This window comes from Trichosurus vulpecula, chromosome 4 (genome assembly GCF_011100635.1).
Source record: "Trichosurus vulpecula isolate mTriVul1 chromosome 4, mTriVul1.pri, whole genome shotgun sequence".
Taxonomy (NCBI): Eukaryota; Metazoa; Chordata; class Mammalia; order Diprotodontia; family Phalangeridae; genus Trichosurus; species Trichosurus vulpecula.
The window spans coordinates 39,972,105-39,996,438 of record NC_050576.1 but is presented as its reverse complement, the minus strand read 5'-3'; the positions used below and the strand labels follow the sequence as shown (position 1 = coordinate 39,996,438).

The 24,334-nt window shown below is 43.5% G+C and overlaps 1 protein-coding gene across 2 annotated transcripts in view; it reads left to right on the top strand.

Annotated features, from left to right (window-relative positions):
- Nucleotides 1–4,238: 4,238 nt before the first annotated feature.
- The window catches only part of LRRC8B (leucine rich repeat containing 8 VRAC subunit B), a 104,323-nt gene continuing 84,227 nt past the window's right edge, over nucleotides 4,239–24,334 (top strand). The window contains exon 1 of one of the 2 annotated variants that reach the window (XM_036756572.1): nucleotides 4,239–4,712. The gene's annotated coding sequence lies outside the window, so the exon portion shown is untranslated. The remainder of the gene's footprint in view (nucleotides 4,713–24,334) is intronic. The other variant, XM_036756573.1, reaches the window with a different exon arrangement.

Here is a 24,334-nt window from a genome sequence, read left to right as displayed (position 1 = left end):
CAGAAGTGGTTATGGGTGGAATGATGGAGTGTGGGGTGCAGCAGTAGGAAAAAGGAGCTAAAACTGGCAGATTGGAACTCCAAATCAAGGATTCTGGGCAAAGGAGAACTTGTTAGCCTTCGGATAGTAGATTGGCACACATCAGCTAAGAGCAGATTTAATTATCACTTCCTGAGTAAAAAGTGAAAAGGGAGGGAGAGGGAAAGGTGGAGGAAAAACAGTTGAATCTTGTACTAGTCCAGGCCTTGAGGCAGGGTAGCCTACTGGCAAGAGATAGGATTAGGAGGCTAGGTGGAAAGGGGCCTGTGTCTGGGTCCTCACTGGTTATCAAGAGCCAAAGTATGATTGACTTTTTGGTTGTTGTTTAGTCATTTTTCAGTCATGTTTGATTCTCCATGACCCTGTTGGGGATTTTCTTGGCAAAGTGGTTTGCCATTTCCTTCTCTGGCTCACTTCAGAGAGGAGGAAACTGACACAAACAGGGATAACTGACTTGCCCGGAGCCACACAGCTAGTAAGTATCCAAGACAAGATTTGAACTCAGCTCTTCCTGACTCCATACCGGCACTCTATCCTCTGTCCCACCTAGCTGTCCAAGGTTGATTTAGTCACCCTACAGTCATTAGGGAGGTCAGCTCAGCTCCAGGGCCCACCTCCGGTGATGATTTTCTCCAGCTGGGGAGGAAGAAGAAGCAAGTCTTTGGTGTCTTTGACTAAACCTGGTGTCCCGGTGGTAGGGCTCTGGGGTAGGCCACCAGATGTCAAGAGGCCTGTGGCTGGGCCCAGGTACTAGTCTGAGCCTGGTAGACCTATCTATGCCTGGGCTTTCAATAGTTCCAGAAGACCCAGGAAATGATTACCTCTATGGGCCCTTCTAGTTCTAAATTTATGATGGAAAATAAATTCAGAGGGATAACAATTTAGAGGGGAAGAGGTCTGGGAAAGATGTCTTGAATAAGGGTAAATTTGATCTGAGTCCCGAAGGCAGTCAGAGAAGCTAATCTTGTGTCATGGTGGCTCTGGCTCCATAGCTAAGTGGTTAGAGCAAGAGGCCTAGTCTAAAAGACCCAGGTTGTTACAAGTCCTTTCTCTCTACCACTTACTAGCCATCTATCTGCCCATTCAATTAAATTAAATTCAACAAGCATTTATTAAGTATCTACTAGGTGTCAGGCACTGAATGTGCTAGGCACTAAAAAATACCAACACAAAAATGAAATCATTTCTGACCTCAAGGAATTTACATTCTGTCAAGGGGAAACACACAAAAGAACACACACACACACACACACACACACACATATATATATAGAGAGAGAGAGAGAGAGAAGACAGAGAGAGAGAGAGAGAGAGAGAGAGAGAGAGAGAGAGAGAGAGAGAGAGAGAGAGAGAGAGAGAGAGAGAGAGAGGCAAATATAAAGTAGTTTCAGGGGAGTGGAAGAAGAACACTGGCCACCTGGCATCAGGACAAGCTTCCTGTAGAAGGCAGCAATTGAGGTAGACTTTGAAAGAACCTAGGGATTCACCAGGTCAGAGGTGAGGAGAGAGCATTCTGGGCAGGGGAGACAGCATGGACAAAGAAGCAACCATGATAGGACTGCAGGAATAGGAAACAGCCATTTGGCTAGTCCAGCTAGAACATGGACTTTGTGAGGGGTTGGAGGCAAAGCTTTGAATGCCCAACAGAGAAGTTTGTGTATCGTCCTTGAAGTAAGGGCCTTTGAAGCTTCTTAAGCAGTGGGGTAACATAGGCAGCCCTGTACTTTAGAATATCAATTTCAAAGCTGTGAAGAGCATGGTTTGGAGAGGGAAGGGAAAAGGCCAGGCAAAGCCAGGGAAACTGATTAGTATTCCTAAGGAAGTTGATATCATTGGTGTTGGTGGTGGTCCTTTGTTCTCTAAGAGGACCAATGACATCATGAGGGTGATGTCTTGATTTACTCATGAATTGAATTTAAGTGAGGCCAATCTGCACAGAGTCATCTAAGTCCATCAGCAAGACAAAAGTCATGATGGCTGGTGGTCATCCACTGTGGTCATGGAGAAAAGAGACAGCATTGCTTGAAATGACATGGAGAGGATTTGGCACTTAAGAGGACTTAGAATGGAGAGGACTTGGCACTGAGTGAGCATGAGGAGATGATTCTGAGGTGGCTGGAAGGATGGCTGGTGACAGAAACAGATACTTAGAGGATGGTGGGTTGGGGGGAGGGGAGAAGATGATGAGCCGTGTTTTGTACATGTCTGTGGGACATCTAAATGCAGCTGTCCAGCAGGCAGCTGGAACTAGAACTCTAAAAGGAGATGACGGCTTGAATATAAAAATTTGTCTGGGAGTTGTGTATAAGGAGGACCACTGAATCCATGGGAGCTGATGAGGTCATTGAGTGAGCTAGCCAGGGAATCATAGATTTAGAGCTGTATGCATTGTCCCAAGTTATCTAGCTGAACCCCTGAAAGTGACCCACTCAAGGACTCCCAGGAATTAGGATATGGGTCCTGACTCCAGAGCCAGACCACTTTTTACCTCACTGCACTACCTCCCTCTTTGTATTTAGCTAGAATTTATAAAGTGATTTAGGAGTTATCAAGCACTTTACTAATATTCTCTCATTTGCACTTCACAATCACTTTGTTAAATAGGCATATTATACCACTTAGATCAGCAGGTATTTATCAAGCACCTACTATGTGCCAGGCATTTGAATAACGCAAGGCAGAAAGTGTTAGCAAAGGAGAGACAGACAAAAGAGGGAGGAAAATTTGTGGAGGGGGACAAGCTTCAGCTGGGAAGGTGGAACCTGGGATGGACCTTGAAGGAAGAAAGGTTTCTAGTAGCCTGAGATGGGCACTGAAGAAGATAACCCAGAATGATGTATCAGTACCCCAGAGAAAGTTTTGTTTTCTTTTGCTTTATTTCTATGATTGTTGGGATTGAAGTCTTTATTCTAAACTTTGTCTCTTCGGGGATACAGTTTGGACTCTGCCCTCTCACGTTCACCTGAACTAATCCAGTCCCATCCACCCACAAATGCTGAGTCCTTAAAACCTGCATCTTCTTCCTGGGGAGAGTCTCTGAATACACATTAAAAAGAAATGGAGATTCAATCTCCATAGCAACCTGGAGATATAAATCTTGCCTAATTGAATTATTGTGTTGTAGATTGTACTCTGGGGAAGGAACTTTCAGAGCTGAAACAAGAAGCAAATCCCTGACTTAGAATCCTGAGAAAGTGGGTGGTGGAAATGTTAAGTGCACTTAGTGGAGATGGTCTCTAATTGTGTCATTTCCCTCCATATACAATTTCAATTCAAGGACCCCTATAAAGGATTGCAGTCAATGGGGCTGTAACTTCTCTGCTGTTAGATGAAAATATGAGACAGAATCACAGGGCTGGATCTTAAGGTCATAGACACAAGGTCAGAGACCTTGTAGTCAAACCTCTTCCTTTTACAGGCGTAGAAACTGAGGCCCAGGAAGGTTAAGACACTAGTCTAAATCACAAAGGTAATAAGCGCCAAAAGCTGGATTTCAGCTGAGGTCCTCTGACACAAGAGCACGTGTTCTTTCTACTGTATATCACATGGCTTCCCGTTAGGCATGGGTAAGAGCCCGAGTACCAGTGTGTTATGCTTAGCCCCACCGTGAGATGTATAGAAACGACTATTGTGGGCAGGGAAGAAGTATGCTGGGAATGGAAAAAGTCCTCATTCTTTGCTTAGAAACTCAGGATTTTAACTTATACAACTGGCTGTAATCAGAAGGTGGAAGGAGGCAGATTTCTAATAGAAGGAAAACTTCCGAACAATTACAGTTGTCCCAGCAAGGGGCTGCCCCTCCAGTGGGTTTCTCCTTGGGCCAAGGTCTCAGATCCGAACCGAGTGGGGAAAGGAGCCCCGTGGGCAAATGGCGACATCCACAACTTTCTCTTTGTGTGTAGTGAAGTTTCCTAGTAACTCTCTTGTGGACCCCTGGGAAGGTGTGTGTGTCTGTGTGTGTGTGGGGGGGGGGGGGGGTTAGGGTGGAGGCCAAGCCTAAGCAGACATGGAGGTGGGCAGAGAGGGAACGCTGCCTCGCCTGGCACAAGGAGAGTCCAGCCGCCCACTGACCCCCGGGGCTGCCTCTCGGGTGATACGTAGCTCTCGGCCACCACCTGCCCGTCTGCGGCTCGGGAGGCACGTGGAGCGCCCCAGGAGGAAAGCAGCTGCGCTTTGTCTCCCGCAGAGAGTGAGTCACCAGCCCCCGCAGCCCCCGAGCCGGGCAGCTGCCCTCGCCCGCCCGGGCTGCAGCACGAACCGCGGCCGCGGCAGCAGCAGCAGCAACAGGGAGCTGGCTCCCAGCCTGCGCCGCCCCGCCGCCCCTGCTGCTGCTGCTGCTCCTTCCTCCTCCTCCTCCTCCTCCCTCCTTCCCCCCTCCGCGTCCCCTCCCCTTCCCACACCCCCCACAGCGAACTTAGTCAGCGGTTCGCGCCGCCCGAAGCCCATTGGCCGCTGGAACGCGTCGCGTCACAATGGAGCCGGCTGGAGGCGGTGAGCCGGGCTGCGCTGGGGCTTCCCACTGAGCCACGGGGAACCGGGGAAAGTGCCGGGCGCAGGGCTCGCCGCCTGCCCGCCCGATCTCTAGCCTGCCTGCCTGCCCGCCCGCCGGCCCCGGAGCGGGCGGCCGCGGCTCAGCGGCGCGGCTCGGGGCCGGAGCCCTCCCAGGCTCGCAGGTAACCGGGAGCGGGGGGCCGGGGCTCGTGGCACGGAGGAGAGGTGGGGGGAAAGGGAGGAGGAGAAGGGCGGACCACTGAGACCTGGAGCTGCTGCGGCGGCAGCAGCAGGTGGGTCGGCTGGGCAGGTGCTGCCGCTGCAGCTACCTGCCGGCGTCTCACCTGGGTGCGCATAGGGCCTGGGCACCTCCCGTGAGTCTCACTCGGGCTGAGGTTCAGGGATGCAGCTGGGCTAGGGGAGGCCCCCTCCCCTCTTGGGCAAGAGTGCTCGGCCTCTAAGGATCTGGGGGGTTCCGTAGGGCATTCTCGCAGGTTGTGACCCCCCAAACGAAGGTCCCGGGGCCGCAACCCTCCCCTCCCCCAGCCTCCTAAGGTGAGATCCTGGGGCTAGGGTCGGTGAGGCTGGTCCGCTCCTCTGCTGCATCTTTGACCGGCGCAGGTGAGCCAAGCGCGGCTATGGATGCTGCCCAGGTGTGGTCCCGCTCCCTGTGTCCCGGCCCTGGTCCTTTCTTGTAGATAAACAACTCCTGTTCTAGGTCTTAGTCGTCCACCCGCAACTTGGTGAGGTTTATGTTGTTTTGATGTTTTGATGGTATGTGGCTGGTGCTAAGCCACTATTTATCACACATTAAAGCCTCCGAGATTGCAATAGAGTCCTGCCCTTTCCCGGCCCTCATCCCCAAATCCCTTCACCTGCGGTTTTGCTGAAAGCAGGTGCCTAGGGGTCAGAAGGAAAAGCTCGTTGTTGGCTCACTGCCTTATGTCCTCAACTGACTTCCCAAAGTCCATAGGTGTCTTCAGGTTCAGATGATACATGTACATGACTTGCCTGTGCATAAAAGAAAAAAAGAACATTTTAAAAAAAAAAAAGCTTACTTTCATGGATTCATCCTCCTCCTTTCTAAAGTCTTTAAAAGTGTACCGGTATCTGTAAGAAATATTTGAATATTTGAAACCAAAGTAGACGGCTTACTCAGTATATTCTAAGAACACAACCTAAATAGTTCAGTGTACCAAAGCAAATCATTCCCTCCCTCCCATCACCCCCTGGTCTCCCCTTCAGGACACAAAAGCAGTTTCACTGTAATGTAAGTAGGGAATATCACAAAGACCTCCAGTTATTCCAGAGGCAACCCTTTACATCCTGGGACACTCCAAGTAAAAATTGATCAGTTTGGATTGTGGCCCATTGAATGGGCCTTTGCCGGAATCCTAGAAGCTCAGCTCTATCCTCTGGACCATTCCTTGTACTGAGACTAAGGTGACAACTGATCCCTTAGGAGTGGTCTGGGGGGTGATTCAAGGCTTTCAATGCTATCTGTGAAAGCTTAAATTTATTTTAGCTGAGTCAAGTTGCTGGTTTGGACAGCCTAGGAGCCCAAATTGGGGGCTTATTGAACACTTGAGCTCCAAAAATCTCCTGGTAGCAACCTTTTGTATCTTACATTATCATTCAAAATACCTGTCTAATAACAAATTAGCACCAAAGTCCACAACTGGTGAAAACCAGACCTGTTTCTAGAATTGGAACGATGTTCTAACATGTCCAACCTTGAGGTGAATATTCATCATCACGTTTTATTGGTTGATTGTAGTTGACTAGTTGCCCTTTAAAGGGGAGGGGATTCTTCATTGGAGTCCTGCTTTTTCAGGTGCCAGGATTCTCAAAAGGAGGGCACTGACACATAATAAAAACCTTCCTGTTCCAGCAATAGAAAGACACCAAATTGTGTTGGTATTTAAGGTCTCCTGTTTATCTGGTACTGATCTGAAGTGAGCAACATTTTTGCTTGTTGAAGCACCTAGGAGAAAATTGAAATATCTAAATATCTGAAAGAAGCTTCTCTGATACCTTACCAGGCACATCCTTTCTATTAATTTGGCCCCATTCTTTGTCGTTAGGGGCTTCAAGAATGTGTCATTTCCTTGGTGTGGATCTAAAGATAATTGTGTTTACAGTTTACTTATATTCCTTGTATTTTTTCCATATATCCTAAGACATGAAAGACCAGGTCAGCCACACTCCCTGGTATAAATTTAGTTTCTTACAGATCTATCCTGTCACCTATTTTCCCTTCTCTAGTCTCTCTCCAGCAGATATGCCTGTTGAGGATACTGATAGGATTAAAAGTGAAAGTATTCTTACTGTAGGTTTCTGTGAGGTTGTTTTCATCTGCTTTCATATATCATGTGCTTCCCCAACTGAGTAGCACACAGGATGGTTCCACAGACTGAATTTAGATTTTTCCTTGCCAAAATTGAAGTTGCTAGACTAGCAGGGTAGAGAATATCCCTTCTAGATGGTATCAAATTTTATCAAGTGTGTTATATGAGGAAATGTTGCTGTCATTTAAATATTATATCTCCTCCCCCCAAACCCAGCCTTATTCCTGTCTAGGGTACTGTTTTTAACCTTATATATTTCTTTTATTTACATAGTTTTTTGTATGTTACCCGCCCCCCCCCCCCATTGAACGGTGAGCTTCTTGAGGACAGGGACTGGTTTTTTGTTTTGGTTTTGGTTTGGTTTTTGTTTTAGCATCCTCAAAGCTTAGACTGGTGCCTGGCATGTAGTAAGTGCTGTTGACTTGACCCAGTTTCCCAGCCTCAAATTTGGCCTCCCTCTTCCGCATTTTCCATACCCAATCAGTTGTCAAGTGGATTCTGGGATGCTAGAGCTACTGTTGGAAGCAACCTCAGAGGCCATATCTATTTCAACCTCCTCATTTTATTGATGGGGGTGACTGAGGCTCAGGCAAGTTAAGCGACTCTGCCCAAGGTCACATGGGCAGTAAATATCAGAGACAGGCTTTGAATGCAAATCTTCTGCCTGCAGAGCCAATGCTCTAGCAACCGTACCAGGCCCAAACATGTCTTACATCTGAACCCTTTTCTGCACTCCCACTCCAACCATGCCAGTTCAGGCTCCTGTCCTCTCCCCTAGTACAACATTCTCCTAATTTGTCTCACTGACTCAAGTGTGTCTCAATCTCCAGTTTCTCCTGTATAGTGTGGGTCTCTGCAGCTGCCAGAGTGATAGTCTCAATTCACATACAGACTCCTTTCTGGCATTTAAAGTCCTTCACTGCCTTTTCCAGACTTAATCTATCGGACTCACCTTGGACACCTTATAGTCCAGCCAACCTGGCTTCCCTCACACACAACATTCCATTTTGTACGGATTACATGAGCCCCAGATTTTGGCTTGGTTTGGTCTATCCCCTTTGCCTGCCTCATTGCTTTCAAATTTATTGCCCTGCCTGCATCTAGGTAGTAAGACTGTGCTATGGTCTGCTAATGTCAAAGGAAGAGAGTCACCATTGATTGGCAGGCAGCAAGGTTCCTGAAGTATCCACCATCCAGTGCTAGTGCCCACCCCAACCAGCTCCGTGCCAGCTAGATCTTTAGAGAGCCTCTACTTCCCCCAGCTATTTGGCCTTAGGCAAAAGCTTAAAATAGGCCCAGTTTCTTGGTTCTTCACTTTTTCTGTACTGCTTTCCCAGCTCCCAAGCCTCTTCTCCCTGGGCTCCATGTGCTCTCATGCTGTCCTGAACTGCAGGTTTAAAATTGGTTAAGTCACATTCTCTGGGCCTCAACCTCTTCATCTGTTTGATGGGAACAGCCATCCCTACTTGCTCCACCTTCCTCATAGGGATTCTCTGAGTATGGGTAAGTGGCTATTGTGGAAGACTGGATTGTGGTCTGCCTTACTGCCCAGGGCTAGGAAAATATGTGAGTCCTTTCCTCTCTCCTTGTGGGCAAAATCTACCTGAATCTACTACTGAAGCCTAGTCATTACTATTCTCTCTCTCTCTCTCTCTCTCTCTCTCTCTCTCTCTCTCTCTCTCTCTCTCTCTCTCTCTCTCTCTCTCTCCCTCTCCCTCTCTCTCCCTCCCTCTCCCCCTCTCTCCCTCCCTCTCCCCCTCTCTCCCCCTCCCCCTCTCACATACATACACACACACGCACACACACACAATATGAGCTGTAATGTTCACAAAATACTATACATACATGATCTCCTTTGAGCATTTCTGTGCTGTAGCTATAAAAATGCATTTGTTTTAATTTATTTTACAGATGAGGAAAGTGAAATACAAAGAGTTCTTATGGACACATAGCTAACAAGAGTGAAAGGTGGAGATTTGAACCCAGGTCTTCCTGACTCTCAAGTCTCGTGTTCCACTCCTGTACAACAATGTCTGATTCTCCTCAGCATAGCTGTAAAGTAATAAGACTATTTGATAAGCTCCCTAGCATTTATGGAACTAAAAGAGTGTTGTCTTTCAAATGTTCACTTTGGGAGGCTATACATTTACTCTGGTGCTGCTGCCGCTGCTTTCACTATTTTTAGCCATCTTCTTTTAGAATAGTCTCCAAAAAGATTTTGCAAGTCGTACCAGAAAAAAAATGGCCTCATTATTTATAGTCACTGCTCCCCTTTTTTAACCCAAAAAGATATTATCCAGATTGATGATATTCACCCAGCTTTGCTAGAAATTAAAGTTCTTTATCTGTCTCTCTGTGTCTCTCTTTGTCTGTCTGTCTGTCTCTCTCTCTCTCTGTGTCTCTCTCTCTCACACACACACACACACATACACACACACACCCCACACCAGCACATGAAGGCACCCCTCCTACCCCCTGCAAAGAATGAAGACTGCCACCTTTCAGGACACTCAGAAGCATTATACTAGTCTCCCAAGGCCTTCCCTGGAATAGCTGAGAATAAAGCTTATTTCCTTGACTTAATTTCATAATCTGTCTTCCTTCTCTTCAGCTTCCAGTCTCTTCTGGGAATTGCTTTTAGGTTACTCATTCCCACTGCCTTCATGATATTCATCCAATGGCTCCCCTCCACCCTTCACCCTTTATAGGATAAACGTCCACATTTCTTAGCTTAATGAATTCAAGACCCCTGTGATCTGGCCTCAACCTTCCCCTCCCATCCTTATCGCCCACAAGTGTACTATGTAAATTTGCTGTTCCTGGTTAAGTATGGTATGCTTTACTGCCCCATCCCCAACACACCATCTGTTTTCATGCCTCTACTTTTGCTCAAGATGTTTTCACTCCCCCACTCTTCTCCAGCCTCTCTTGCTCATTCTAGAATAAGTAATGTTCCCTCCTATTCAACCTGTCAAAAATCCATGATGATAAAAAAAAATGCTATCCCAGCTAGAAATGACCTCTTCTCTGAATTATTGAATACCTAATCTTTCACCCACATTTAGAACCGTTTCTTTGTGGTTTTGTCATGTGTGTATTTGTGTATGCGTGCAGGTACATGCACATGCAGGGGGTCTTGGGTTAAGTCCCAACTTATGAATGGGTAGTGTTGCAAAAGTCACTTTGTGATCTGATTGTCTGGAACTTGAAGTGTGTTCCCCACCCCTTCCCATAAAAATAATATTGTAAATGGTGGTTAAATTCAGGCTAATCCCAGAAAAGCCTGTTTAATCTATAATATGTTTGAATTTTCACTGAGAATGAGAATGGCTAAATTTGGAAAGGTTCATCACCAGACAGTTGAATGCACTATGATTTTTTTTTCAGACACATAGGATGATAGATTTTGAGAGAGATGCAATTTTATACGTCATCTTAACCAGTAGTATGAAACTCAAGTGGAAATGGGGGGCACTAATTTATACTGAAGGATCCTTGTGGGCCCCATATTGACTTAGTTGCAAAATGTAACGTTGTCTTTTTGTTTATTTAATTAAATATTTCCCAATTATATTTTTATCTGGTTCTGGCCACACTGGGAAGTCTTATGGGCCACATGTAGCCTTGTTTGAAACTTCCGATGTAGACCAACCACTCCCTTCATTTTTTGGATAGAGAACTTAAGCCTCCAGAAGGTAAAATGACTTACTCAAGGCCACATAGGTAGGTAATGGCAAAGCAGAGACTTGAGCCCAGATTGTCTTGTTCTAGGACTCGTGCCTACAGAGGCCTCAGGGGGCTGCTATCAGCACCAGTGGAGAGTGTACACACACAGCTAAAATCGGAGAGTGTTAAATATTAAAGAAGTAGTCATACTATACTAACACTACTAATTTGGATTCTTAGTCTTCAGAGCCAAGGAACTTGGGGCATAATCAGGAGGAGGAAGAGAATTTCCTCTTTTTTTCTGAGATGGCATCACAGGCAGCAAGGCTTGGTGCTTAGGACACTGGACTTCAGGTTGGAAGACCTGGGTTCAAATGGTGCCTTATTGCACATCAGCTATTTGTGTGACTCTGGGTAAGTCACTTAACCTATATGTGCCTTAGTTTCCTCATCTGTAAAATGAAAACTTGAAGACCTTAAAGAAAGGTTAGACTTGGCCTCTGTGGTCCCTTTGAGCTTTAAATCTATGACCTTATTAATTCTTCTACAAGGTTAGCGTTAAGCAAACTTTATCTTTGCCACTCATCGACCTGCCTTTATGTGCCCACTTCCTACCCAGTGCCTTTCTTCCTAGGTTCCCAGAGCTTTCAAGGTGCCCTAAGCTATATCTAAATATGTGTGTGTGTTTGCATCCTCACATATAACTGGGTAAGCCCCATTATTTGCGTCATTTGTATGCTGTGGCTCAGTCACATTTGTCTTACTTTCTCATGGGGTTATTAAGAATATAAAATAGTTATTCCTTCCACATCGCAGGGGTTAGGAACATATGGCCCCCTCATTCTGGAAAAGCTTCGTAAGTTTTTGGTCCTCCCTTCATACCAGAGAGGAAGTCTGGTTTCTTTTTTCTTTTTTGGCGTGTTTACAGTTCCTTATTGTAAAAATTGTGTTGATGGCATTAAAGGATAAAATATGTTGATATTATATAACACTGTACATGTCTTTTATGCATTTCTGAGTTTCTAAATTTTTTTTCTGTGTCAACTGCTGGTCTTCATGTGTCATTTGCAGCTTCTCCAAAACTCCCCCCAAATTCCCATGTAATTTCTTATGCCCACCCATGATATATTGAAACTGTGGTGGGGAAAGTTGAGATGTAAGTTCAGCTTTATACTTGTGTGTTCAGGCAGTGAAAATACTTTTAAAGAATGGCACTAGGTAAGTTATGGGCAAAGGAAGGTAGGAGAGCATGGGACAGGATGGACTTGGGCCTCATATTTGAGGGGGTTTGGACTAAAGTATCCCTCAGGTGCTTCCAGCTCACAATCCTTGAATCTGCTGATTAGCAGCAGGCAGACGTCAGGGTCAAGAAGCCGATTAGAGTATTTAGTGCTGGAATGGACCAGCAGGATCATATTAGTGCCTCAGCTCATTTTACAGATGGGGAAATTGAGACTCAAATGTACCTTCTGCCTAGTGATGCCTTCGCTGATGGCTTACCTAGTTTAAAGGGAAAAAAAGGTCTTCTCACTAGAACTGCCAAACAGATCATATAATGCCTTACATTTGTATAGCATTTTACCAAGGCACATTCATATCCATTTCTGAATTTATTCCTATACCAGCTCTTGGAGCTAGGTGGGACAGGCATTGTTATCTACACTATACAGATGAAGCTGAGACCCAGAGCATGTGATTTAACCACACACTTTTCATGCAGCTTAGGACAGGTAGTATGTCAGCACTGGAACCCCAAGGAGAAAGGCACTAGCAGATGAGAAATTGGAAGAATGGAAAATAAGGCAAGTTTTAGCAAGCAGAAGACACATTTCATTTTGAAAAATCTTGCCTAAGGTTAATGATGTAAATGAAGGTTACCCCAGAAAAAAAAAACTATTTTCTTTCCCCCTACTGTGTTTCATTTCTCCTGCTCCCTTAGACTCAGACACAAGGGTAGTATCATTAGCATAGTTGAGCTACTTAAATGTTAAATACTACAAGGATCTGTTCTGTTGGCAGCCTCTTTATGCCCTTGTGGCAAGTTTTCATGGGTCCAAAACAAATTGATCACACAGTGGTTAACTTTTCCAGTGATCTCCAAACTTAGCTAAGCTGGTCCTTAGACCAACTCAGGGGTGGCATCATGGAGAGTAAGTAGCATTTGATTGAGGGGTTGAAGGAAAGAAAGGATGTCAGTAGATAAGAGCACATTAAGGTTTCACAAAGCACTTTACAAATGTCACCAGATTGATTCTCAAAACGACCTTAGAAGGTGGTACGTCTGTCATTGTCCCCATTTTACCCATAAGGACAGTTAAACTGACAAGAGTTTTAAGTGACTTACCCAGAGTTGCACAGCCAGCAAGTTTTTGGGGCAGGTATTTGAACTCGGGTCTCTCTTCCTTCAAGACTAGTACTCTAGCCCACAGATGAAGAGGAAAAAGAAGTTCATTTTAGGCATTTAAGAAGACGCATGTGAGTAAAGAAAGGGAAGTGGGAAAGAAAAAGATGAGGAAGGAGGATGGAAGTAATCCAATTTGGAATGTAGAAGGTGTGAAATAGAGTATTAGGTGAAAGTCTAGAAAGGTTGGTTCCAGTCAAATTATGGAGGAAAGGAGCCTTGAATGCTAGGTTCATGGTGTCTTAGCTAGCTGTTGTCATTCCTCGTTTATTCTTCATTTATTTATTCAGAAGGGTGCTTGGGAAGCAATGCGTTGGATGGGATCTAACAGGGTTAGACTTGGGACAGGAGAGGAAGGATCGTAGCTTTACAGCTGCTAGGGATGATGAGCTGATACATCTCGAATTCCAAGTGACCCAAGGGACTATGTAGGTTAGTCCCCTCATTTTACGGGTGAGGAAACGTTGAAATGAAGTTACTTGCCCATCGTCACAGCTGCGTAAGTTTCAGAAGCAAGGCGAGAGCCAGTGTTTTTAACTGTAATAATCACATGCATCATGTCAAACAGCTAAATTGGCCTCATTTTGTTGATCTGAGAACTAAATAGAAAATGCAATGTGAAGATACAGAAGACACTCAAAAGTTCTATGCTTCTCTGGCCTGAATAACTGAGATTTGAATCCACCCCTCTCATTGAAAGGTGAAGAAACTGCAGCCCAAGGGCTGAAGTGATCTGTTTTAGGTCGCATAATGGCAGAGGCAGGACCAGAAAGTCCTTCTATCTTCCATTCCAGTGTTCTTTCCAACCCATCATACTACACTGCCTTCTTATAATCTAGTATCAACCGGGCCTTCACTGCTGAATGGTATCCCTTTTTTCCCTCCCTTTTTGGTTCTCTATTATACCCACCACAGTAGCTCATCTAAGCTATCATGAACCTTCTGGTCTTTTCTTTAACCACCTGAGCCCCCCTTCCTCTTAGGACAGAGCTTCGTTATCTGGAATCTTTCGATTTGTTTTTAAGAATATTTTGATAACTATTGCCAATTATAATGGGTCTTCTTTGTAAGCCTATGTATTTTATTCATTTAAAAACTTCATTCTGAGGAGCCCATAGACTTCACCAGACTGTTAAAAGGCTCTACAACACAAAAAAGGCTAAGAAATCCAGTGTTAGAAGATCTTGCCTCTTAAGTTCCTGAATAAGAACACCTTTCTCTAACTTACAAAATCTTCCTCCTTCCCTGCCCTGCTCCATGCACACACACCAACACTTTCCCCCTTTTTATATTTATAAGTGCCAAAGTGTGAAATGCTTTAAGTTAGAGCTGCCAAGGTCAGTGACCTGGGAGTCATTCCATACTAAGTCTTGGCAGACATGGGAGGTTTAAAAAAAAAAAAAGATTGAATTATTGTAGAGCCACATTTCCCAAAGAGCGTTCTATGGAGCCCTGGTGTTCAGTGTGTTATGAATGAAGGGTCTATGGGAGAGTTTCAACATTGGCAACATTTTCTTTTCTGCATCTTGATATTAAGTCTGAAATGATGTGTAGAGTACAGAATAGAAAGCGGTCTTTTTTTTTAAAATTTGAAAATTGGCTTATTTTCCGTTATTTTGGACTAAAATTTTCCTGACCCTCCTTTTATCTTAGGCGTTATTCCATACTCCAGCCTTCTCAGACCAGCATTTCTGAGTTCTATAAAAATAATTCAGGTCCAGAACTGTTCTTTGGCCAAAGTAGTTTTGGAAAGGCTGGTAGAGAGCTATTGACTCCTTTTCTTGTGGGTCCATTTTATTCTGTTCAGAATATAAAACTTCACCAATAATTTGTATGTAACTCAACCATTCTTTTAACTAGTTACTGAGTCAGACATTATAGGAATCAGTAAAGTCAACCATCATTTGGTTCCTAAATATTTTTGATGTTTTCAGAAAAAAATGACTAAAGAAAGAACTGAGTGTGGGCAGAAGAAGAAAAACTGGAAAAGAAATGTCATAATTAGACACATCTAGAGAGGGGATGAGAGAGTTGTCTTTTTCTCTTCCTTCCATAGGCAGTCCCACAGTTAATCTCTTTTGAAGAGAATGGAGAGTAAGTAACTCATGGCTTTGCAAGCAGGATGCTTATCCTGAAGCTGTAGATGCATCTGAGGGCCTTGAAGGGACTTGAGGTGGAGAGTGAGTTCCTTAATTTCAGTGATTTTCATCTGAAAATGAAACAAGAGGCTCCCCCCCCACCACACCAGCCGATTTCCTCTTGGGCAGAATATGCACATTTTTATCCAAAAATAATACTTGGAAGATAGATTTGTTAACTTTAAGAAAGCATTCATTGTATATACTTATCTTCCCAAGCACACTTCCTTTACAGATGTCTTTAGTATTTAGCCCTTCGAAAGTAAAGAATCCCAAGCAGCACTCATCTCTTTTTAGCGCAGTGAGGCACATGTTTCCCAAAAGTAGATACAGCTTAATCGAATGATTTGCATTTTGAAGAATCCAAATGGAAGCAGGCCTTTCTTGAGAAAACAAGTCTGTGCCTGCCTCAAGCTGAGTGACCCCACTCCTCCTTGTACCAGTTGATTCAAATCAAAACCAATGTAGATTTGATTAAAGGACTGAGTTATCGATGTAACCTTGAAAAACTGAGCTCTGTTATTGCCATTTTAAAAGGAAAGCAAAGAAGATTCAGATTTCCATGTTGGTTATATGTATGTTATCTGATGTCTTTTTACAAATTTTGCTGCTCTGACAGCTGCCTGTTACATTGCTAAGGTGGCCAAAGAAAGAATCAACAATAAAGTGAGGGCCAGCTAGGTGTCATAGTGGATAGAGCACTGGCCCTGGAGTCAGGAAGACCAGAGTTCAAATTCAGCCTCAGACATTTGACACTTACTAGCTGTGTGAACTTGGGCAAGTCACTTAACCCTGATTGCTTCACAAAAAACCCAAAACAAAACAATGAAGTGAATTTAGCCCTTGGAGTACAAAATAAAATCCAGCTTTTAGCACATCCCTCACTGTTTCTGTTCATGGTACAGTAAGGTTAACTTCTTCAAGTTAACCTTAGTTAGTAATCTTAGTGTCATCTTTAAACCTTCCTTATCCCTTACTTTTGATATCAAATCAATTGCCAAATTTTGTCAGCTATATTTGAAAACGTCTCCCATATCTGTTCCCTTCTCTCTTTTCACTTGCTTCAGACACTTACCACCTCATTGCCTGGTTTATTTCAGGGGCTTCCTGAATGATCTCTACTTTGTTTTCCTTTTTCTTTCCAATCCAAATTATTTTTAATTTTATTTTTTATTCTGAAATTAACACCAAATAAAACGAACATTTCCATACATGTATGTTAGAACAGAAAAGAGGGTTGTGTATGAAATTGCAAATCTCTATAAAAAGTTGCTTTTAAGTGTATAATACATTCAACCCATAATTGTCAAAGCTGTCCTGATTGTCTGTGGTTTCTCTGGCCTTATGTTCCCTTTTGTGCATTTAAAAAATGCGTCAATGACCCTATTTTCTTTTTTTTTCTTTCCTTTTTTAGTGACTTTGTAGATATCTCCCTTTTTTCCTCCCACTCCTTCTTCCCCACTGGAAAAAGAAAAAAGAAAACCTTTATGAGCAAACATAGTCAGACAAAAACAGGTCACTGCATTGGCCATGTCCAAAAATGTGTGACTTATTCTGCTCCTTGAGCCCATCAATTTTTTGTCAGGAGATGGGTAGTATGTTTCCTCTTGGGACTCTGGAGTCCTGGTTGGTCATTTTTGTTGTCGTTTCTCACCTGGCTCCTCTGCTGAGCTTCATAATCGCTAAAAACCCATCATCTTGAAACTAACACCTCCTCAGCATCTACTACACCTGAATAGCAAAACTAACGGTGTAGTGACTTCATCTGGAAGTGCATGCAATATTCCACACCTGTAGCACCCCCACCTCTCTATTTTTTAAAATTGTTAAGGGACAAATCTGTTTTCTCTCTTTTGTACTCTCCACCCCATTGAAAAAAAGAAACAAAAAACAAACTCCTCACAACAAATACGCATTATCAAGAAAAACAAATTCCTTCGTTGGTTATATATAACACCATACACGATGCATTCTGCACCGTAAACCTGTCACTTCTCTTTTACATTCTATGTCCCAGGTGTTAATTGAATTTAACATTATATCTCCTACCTCCATGCTCTTCTCCAGATGCCCAAAATACACCTCTCTTTCACCTCTGCCCCTTAAAAATCCCTAACCTTTTCCCAGGCTCATCTTGGGGCCACTTCCTTCTCAAATTTTTACTCATTCCTCTTCCTCCTGCTACCACCTTCTCCACCTCAGTTAATTTTTTCTCTCTTCTTAAATTATCTATATATATACACACTTGTGTATATATGTATATGTATTTATATATGCAATATATACATATGCCTATATATGTGTATTATAGATGTATGTATAAATCTATTTATATATAAATTATATCTACATAAATGTCTATATACATATGTATATGTATATCTACATGCACATGCATGTATATTTATAATTATATACTATACACCTATACATACAAACACATGTTGTACACCCCTAATAGGTTGTTGGATCCCTGGGGGCAGAGATAACTTTGTTTTTGCCTTTGAATCTCCAGTGCCAAACATAGTTCCTTGTACTTAAATATTTTAATGGAATTGAATTTTCATCCACACTTCCCTCTAGTGCTCCTAAAACTCTTACAGATTGAATCGACTGGATTCAGTCCTTTTACTGCTCGGTTAGACATGGCTTTTGGCTCACTTTTTCCCTTGTGCCTTTTTTGGGGTATTTCTAGCCTGCTGTTCCATCTTTGTGCCTTGTTACTATGGCGATAGGCACCATAGAAATAGAGAACAAAGCAGATGGAATATATGTTCCCAACATGTTTTACAATTCTAAAAAGAGATCAGGTTTTTCAGGCATGACTTGTTCTTTATCGGTGGTATCTCTAGACCAGTGTAGCTGGATACAGTCGCTTCAGGGCACAGGCATAATTGGGATAGTGGGAAACCCCTGGTAGTCCCACCTCATCCCTCCCTGCAGTGTTCCTCCTTCCCCTCAGGATGCACAGAAATGAGTAGAGGATTGTTGGGTACCCTGCCCATGACTTTTCCTCCTTGAAAAGGAACACAAGTGCTCAACCACTTGTTCACACTGGGGCAGTGATGCTGGGGAATCTTGGACAGGCTGTGAGATTTGCCAACTCTCCTTCTCTCCCCATTCTTTATCATCTTGTTGCTCATGTTTTGTCCAGTTGCAAGCAAATGAAGACCATTTACTAGCTTGGGCCCTTCCCCTCTGAGACATCTGTGTTCCTTTAGTGAATCAGATCAACATTATTGACTATGGGCCTGGCTCAGGATTTTTGCAGGCCTGGTAAATTACTAATAAGTTTTGGCTAGAGCCATGATTTCTGCTCATTTTGGAATCTGATGAAATATTTCCAGGGGGTTGGAGGAAAATTACAAAGAAAGGCACCATCTTGCTAAAAGTCTGGGTAGAGATTAATTACCCACAGGTAACTTTTCTAGCAGGAACTTAGGCAATTTTACACTCAAAATAGCCATCTTATTAATAGGTTTTCCGTATTCATCAGAAGCATGATGCTTCAAGAACCCTGTGAATGTTAATGTACAATGATCTTTTAGTAAGATTTCATGAGCATGGCTCTTCTATAATATTTCATTCAGTTCCTTTTGTTTTCTGGATGTACTTTTTTGGAGGGGGGAGTAAGTTTTGAATTTATAAAACTTATCTTTTGGGGTTTATGGGATCACGTGAAGTTTTAAAGCAGTTACAAAAATGATTTTTAGATAGATTTATTTTTGGAGTTGTATGTATGTAGTGGGTTGGGTAGTGGGTGGGGATCTCAAGCAATGATCTCAGGGAACCCTAATGTAGAACTCCCTTCATGCTGATGCGAATCACTTCACTCTTCTGCAGCTTCTCATTCTCACGTTCTCACCAGCTAGTATACCAGAGATTCTATGAAGGGGAATTTTAGCTCTGAGGAACTAGGTCAATGAGAGATCATACCTCAAGGATGTGTCGCAGGTGGAACTTGAACCCAGATCTTGCTGACACCAAGGTTTACTGTCTAAAGCAGGGGTTCCCAAACTTTTTCAGTTCTCTTACTTCTTGGCTCTCAGTACAACATTCCTTCCCATGACCTTATTCAATACAAAAGGATATAAATTCCAGAATTTGCCGTGCATATGCACATGAGAAAATAGTTTAATTTCAGTTGGGCAATGGAGTTATTTCTCAACTTAAACCATAACCGTTGACAAGCTTCTTGTCCCCCCTTTTGGTATGCATGCCCTGAGATGGAAATCCTGATCAAAAAGCAAGTCGGGTAAAAAAAAATGGAAGTTAATGTGAAGTAGTGTAGGCTGCATGTCTCATCCGAGCAAGAGCATGAAAGAAAGCTTCTCGAGGTCCCACCAAACCCTTTTTTTTTGGAGGGCGGAAGGCAGGGCAGTTGGGGTTAAATGCCTTGCCCAAGGTCAGACAGCTAGTAAGTGTGTCAAGTATCTGAGACCACATTTGAACTCAGGTCCTTCTGACTCCAGGGCTGGTGCTCCACTCACTGCGCCACCTAGCTGACCCCCCACCAAACTCTTAGGTCTGCAGTTCAACATGTAGCATCTTTGCTCTTGCTGGGGAGGCTACATTGGGACTGTCCGGGCATCAGCTTGCCATGAAAATCTCTTTGGAATCATCTGGCCTGTTCCAGCTCTTTGCTTAATAAACCACTTAGGAATCTACTTAGCATCTCAGTGGTTCTGTCTCCCCTGGGCGACTTTTCCTTCTTGTTGAATGAATGAAGCAGCCTGAGCTCAGCAGTGGGAGGCAGGAACAGGGAGTACTGACAATGTGGGCTTCACCGGGCACAAGAAATTTAACCCTATTGATGCTGGGCTTCACCTGGGAGACAGGCTTCATATGTTTGGAGGGTGTTTTTGTTTGATTTGTTTTTGTTTTTAGGACTATTGAATACAGTGATTAGGGGTACTGTTTTTAACGTGCAAAGAGCTGGATTTCTCAATATTCTTTTATCTTTCTTTGTATTCTCGGTGCTTAGCACAGTGCCTGCTACATAGTAGAGACTTAATAAATACTTATTGACTGACTTACTTGCTGGACACTGATGAAGAAATATTTTGAACCTTTAAGAATAGTCAGGAATCCTTTAATGAACCAAGAGCTCGAAAACCTGCTGAAGATAGCAAAAACGGTTTTCCTTTCTTTCCCCCCTCCCTTCCTTCTTCCCTTTTTCATTCCTTCCTTCCTTCCCTCCTTCCTACCCTTTTCCTTCCCTCCTTTTTCCCCTCCCTTCCTTGCTTACTTCTTTCCCTCCATCTCTTCTTCCCTTTCTCCCTCCCTCTCTCCCTCAGTGCTTAATAGTTAAATAATTCAGTAGATCCATGATCTCATCAATGCATGCCTTCCCTCAAATGATGCAGTTCACAAGCTGTCTGTGCTTTCTCATGCTGTACTGCTCCTGTCCATTTCCTCTTGCAAGCCTGCCATAGGGCGTTCCCTCTGTGTGCTGGAGGCCTTCCCCTTGATCTTTTGATAGGCCATCCCTACCAGTACAGCATGTGTCCTCATCTTTGCCTCCTGGCTTCCTTTAAGTCTCTAGCTAAAGTCCCACCTTCTGCAAGAAGTCTTTCCCATTCCTCCTTAATCACACTGAGACTATCCCAAATTTAGGCTGCTTATATCTTGTTTGTACATACTTGTTTGCATGTCTTCAAATTCAGCTGTGAGCTTGAGAGTGGGGACTTACAGGCCTTTCTTTGTATCTCAAGCACTTGGCACACAGTAGGTCCTCAGTAAATATTTGTTGAGTAGCTGATGGACAAGATGTCTCTTAAGTCCTTTCAGTGTGGATTCTGTGATTCTAAATAGTGATCGTTGCCTTAAAAATACAAGATTTAAGAAGTTTCAGAAAAGTAAACAGAAATGACTCATACACTTGGGCAGTGCATTCTGTTAAGTAGCAGGTTCAACTGGTCCAAGCCAAGATTTTTCCTCACTTTCCTCAATAAAAGGGAGCTAGAGATAAATGGTGGTCCAAAATGGAGGAGTGACCATCACCTCTAGAACCAACATGGACGTTTCCTTCTCAGAATCACTCTGCACATATCTCTGTCTTTTGAACTTCAAGAGTCTTCAAATTTCAAGTCAGCAAAGAGCATTTATTAGAGTAGCACAATTTCCAGCCTTCACTCTCTTCCTGCCTCCAGTCTGTCCTTCATGGGACAGGGACTGGTCCTGTGGTTTCATTTCTAGGGAACTTGTAGGTGAGGAATTCCTTCTGTTAATGCAGGTTGTCACCTTCTCTTCAATTTATAATCTCAGGTAGTTGCCTAAAGCACTGGTTAAGTGACTTGCCTAGGGTTACTCTGCCAGTATGTGTCAGAGACAAGATTTGAACCTGTCTTCCTGACTCCAGGGCCAGCCCTCTGTCCACCACTCTTTACTGCTACCTTTGCCTTTCATACCACTGTCAAAAACAACCTTCCTTGTGAATGGATGTGCTCTTTATTCAACAATGTTCAGTAGCTCCCAGAGGCCTGCTGAGGAAAGTCCAAATGCTTTGCCTTCCCATTCCTGGGACCATCTTTCCTTTTCAGCCTTATGTCATGAGATTTCTCTCTGGGCATTGTATGCTCCAACCACCCACCTTCCTAACATGCCTTACACATTCTGGCCTCCCCACCTTTGTTCCCACTGTTGCCCATACCTAGGTATTCTTACTCGACCCTCGATCACCTTAACGTATTGACTTTCTTTACCATCTTTGAATTGTCAATTCCAATGTCACCTCTTCTTGCCTTCTTTTTTCTTTTTCTTTTTTTTTTTTGGAGGGGAAAAGGTAGGGCAATTGGGGTTAAGTGACTTGCCTAAGGTCACACAGCTAGTAAGTGTGTCAAGTGTCCGAGGCCAGATTTGAACTTAGGTCCTCCTGACTTCAGGGCCGGTGCTGTACTCACTGTGCCACCTAGCTGCCCCCCCCCCCCCGCCCCACATCACCTCTTCTGTGAGGTTCTCCAAATTCCGTCAGCAGCAACCTTTCTCGTTAAGCCCTTCATAGCATTTGGTTTTATGGCTTCCATATGAACTTATTTAATATTGTATATCATAATTATTTGTGTTTGATTCTTATGCCCACCCAGCCTGCAAGCTCTCTGAGTGTGAGGCCATTTCTTATCTAAACTTTGGGTCTTGTCCTCCCCCACCCTCACCCCAGCATATCAGACAGTGAATGTGTACGTAGCAGGCAATAATAAAATGCTGGATGAATGAACTGGTTGAAAAATTCTCCTCAAAATGATCATGTGAGTCATTCTCTATTAACTAATATGAAATGGGAGAAAAGATGCCACTGTCTATTTCTTATGACCAACATAATTTGGGGGGGGAATGTCAGATGGAACCAGGACACTGACTTATTTTCTGTTTGGGGTTCATAAAAAATAACCGATGGCAAAGATCTTGTGTCTGTGTGAGGAAAATGCAGCCTAGGTAGTATGGGGTGTAGTCAGCTCAAATCCTATATGTTGCTTCTCGGAGTTTGATGCCACCAGCATCCAGTGGCCTCTAGGAAACAAAAGAGCACCTTGGATAATGATTTCAGTCTCTATGGTTTCAGCATTGCTTAAAGTGACAAAAACTCATGGTTTTAAGTTACAAACAATGTAACCTATGGCTTTGTTAAATTGGTTTAAAATTTTTTAAAAACCAGTTATCTCATGGTGTGACCATTTGAAATGAAGTCTTACTGATCTGTCTTTATGCAGGAGCTCTAAGATAGTTCTTTCTTAGCAAATATTTACAATTGTTTTCCTTCGTTGGCCTTTCTATTTCTTTCTATTTTTTTATTCTATTCCTTTCAGTTTCTTCATGATGGTTTCATGTCTCCAGTGCAACAAAGGAAAATTGACTATAGGATTATGATGTTTCAGAAGTTCAAGAGACATAATTTCTGGGTAATAAATCATTTGGTAATACTGCTAGCATTTTAATAAAAGAGGTCAGTGGCACTCTCAACTGCCAAAGACATTCATGGCAGCAGGCCCACAGCTTATATGCCCTTGAAAGAGGGTGTGCCTGATGGTGGCAAACAAATCTGATTGGTTAACAGGTAATGAGAGAATGAATATGACAATGAGGGGATGGACTTATTCTAATGAGCTTTGACCCCATCATCTACTTCTAAATTAAGGGGGGGAGTGATCCTGGTGCAGAATGAACTCTTTCTTTTTGATCAGAGTCCCATAGCAAGTGTCTGAGGCTGGATTTGAGCTCAGGTCTCCCTGACTCCAGGTCCAAGGCTCTGTCCGCTGAGCTGCCTAGGTGCCTGTTCAGTCATTTTTCAGTCAAGTCTGACTCATTGCGATCCCCATTTCAGGTTTCCTTGGCAAAGATACTGGAGTGGTTTGCTATTTCCTTCTCCAGCTCATTTTGCAGATGAGGAAAGTGAGGCAAACTGGGTGAAGTGACTTGCCCACGGTCACACAGCTAGTAAGTGTCTGAGGCCAGATTTGAACTCTGGTCCTCTTGACTCCAGGCTGAGTACACTGTCTCTCTATTTCAACAGCTAGCATTTAGAGCTTTAAACACTAGATTAAAGAGTTTTCTTTTTAACCCAAAGACAATGGGGAATGGTTGAAGCTTATTTGAGCAGGGGAATAGCATGGTGAAGCCTGTACATTTAGTTCTGCTATGATGCTTGTTTTGAAATTGCAGATTTGTCCCAATGAAATTGATATGAAGGAACAATCATCCGGTTGAAGGCCAAGTATCACCTCCTGTGATGCACTAAGAGATTTGAGATAGGGTTGGTATTGGGTGTGGTTGTCCAGTCTCTTAACTTTCTTATCCAACCCCTAATTCTCCTTTTGTCCAGGGCTACACAGAGACTGCCAGATGGCATGCTGAAAAAATTAACATAGACTGGCTTTGGCATCCCCTCAATCCAAAGTAACCCTACTGAAAGGGAGGTGCCGTGAGTTTGGAAGCAAGGTAGAGAAGTATCAGGCTTTGGTTCCATGAAGGTGCATGAATAGGAAGCCACACTTACAGCATCACCAGGTGGAGCTCCCTACTCTGGGAAACTCCACCTGAAGATCCTGTAACTGTGGGAGTGGTAATTAGCCACTTTTAAAGGAAGGGCTTTGTTGATCAGTGAAGCTAGGTAGTGTTGGCTACTGCAAGCCATGGGCTTGGCCCTGGACTGCATTTCTTCTGTTTGTTTCCTGTGACTCACTATAGTGTGTGTCTTGGTTTGAGAGACATGTCCATGTTCCTCCATGTTTTTGTTATTGTGGAAGAAAACTTAC